The sequence below is a fragment of the Cyprinodon variegatus genome, unplaced genomic scaffold, assembly GCF_000732505.1.
Source record: "Cyprinodon variegatus isolate N-32 unplaced genomic scaffold, C_variegatus-1.0 Scaffold351, whole genome shotgun sequence".
In the NCBI taxonomy this organism is placed as follows: Eukaryota; Metazoa; Chordata; class Actinopteri; order Cyprinodontiformes; family Cyprinodontidae; genus Cyprinodon; species Cyprinodon variegatus.
The window spans coordinates 10,679-12,245 of NW_015150804.1; positions in this window are offsets into that span (position 1 = coordinate 10,679).

The window sequence follows — 1,567 nt, forward strand, 5'->3', positions numbered from 1 at the left end:
CCTCCCACAGTCCAAAAACATGACTGTTAGGTTAATTGGCTTCTCTAAATTCTCCTTAGGTGTGAGTGTGAATGATGGTTGGACTGGCGACCTGTCCAGGGTGGACCCCGCCTCTCGCCCATTGACCAGCACCCCTCACCACCCCAGCAGGGATTAGCGTGACGGAAAATGGACAGATGGATGGATCTCTAGTATATATTGGGATATATTATCAATCATGTTCCATATATAAAATAGTATATTTCAGTTTGTTTTCTTAGTATCTCAGTGTTCAGTCTATCTACTCTTAATGATTAATTTGATGAAGAGGGGAAAATCAAATAAAGCCTGCTGTGTGACAAACATGCTGAAAGCTGAACTGCTGCCTTAAAACCAGCGACTAAGTTCAAAGAACAGACATGAAATTATTCTGGAGACAGACAGTGTTGGGATCCTGAGGCTTGCCCACCAGAGGGCGCCGAGGATCCCTTCCTGGGGATTTTTCTGTTACTGTTGGAATCTGGGGTTTTTCTGTCTACCTTTCTCCACCAGAGGGCGTACTGGATCTCCTGAGGCTGGAGCTGACTTCACCAGCTGTTCTCCATCTGCTCATCAGGAGACCAGTATTTAAGTGGGCTGAGGACCACACTCCGGTGCCAGAGTGTTAGTTAGTCACGGTACAGCAAACTCTGAGCCAACCACCCTGTCGGATTCTCTTACTCCCCCGAAACCAGAACCTGAACTTAATCAGTTTTGTCTTCTCCGCTTCCTAGGAAGAAACCTGACTGAACCCAACCCTGGAGAACCAAGCCTCTGACCTCAGCCTGACGTCTGCCTCTGAACCCTCCTGGTTCCCTCCTGCTGCCAGCTCAGCTCAAACCTCAGCCCTCAGCCTGCCCTCTGTCTCTAACCCTCCTGGTTCCCTCCTTCGGCCTGCTCACGTAAAGCCACAGCCCTCAGCCTGCCGTCTACCTTTGAACCCTCATGGCTCCCCCCTTCAGCCTGCTCAGCTCAAGCCTCAGACCTCAGCCTGCCGTCTGCTACTGAACCCACATCTGGAGGTCATCAAGCCTCAGCCAAGCCAAACCTCCTTCGAGCACTCAGTCTGTCGCCAACCTCTAGACCCTCCTTGGATTATTCCCCTCGGCTGCTCTGCTCAGCTCCAGGTCAGCAATCCAGCCGAGACCAGCCCTGGACCTGAATACATCCTGATCTGCTTTGTTCAAACCATAAATAAACAATTAATCTTTTTCCCTGCCTCCTGAGTGTGTTCTGCATATGGGCTAGAATCTTCCCCCATCATGACAGACAGGTACTTTGGCCTGTAAATGTTAAACTGATCCACCTTCTCTCTGATGGTTATCTTTGGATCCACATAGATCCTCTGAAGCAGAATGTCTTCCTGGACTCAATAACAAGGTCCCACCATTGAAGGCCAGTTAGAAGCAGCTGACCCTGTACCTGCCAATAGTAGGCGGGACTTTCAGGCACAGACAGAGAGCCATGCTGCATTTGAAGGGATCTGCAGTCCACAGAACTCTGAACATTGGGGCTCTTTATCTCAACCAGTCGAGATACTGGCTGTGCA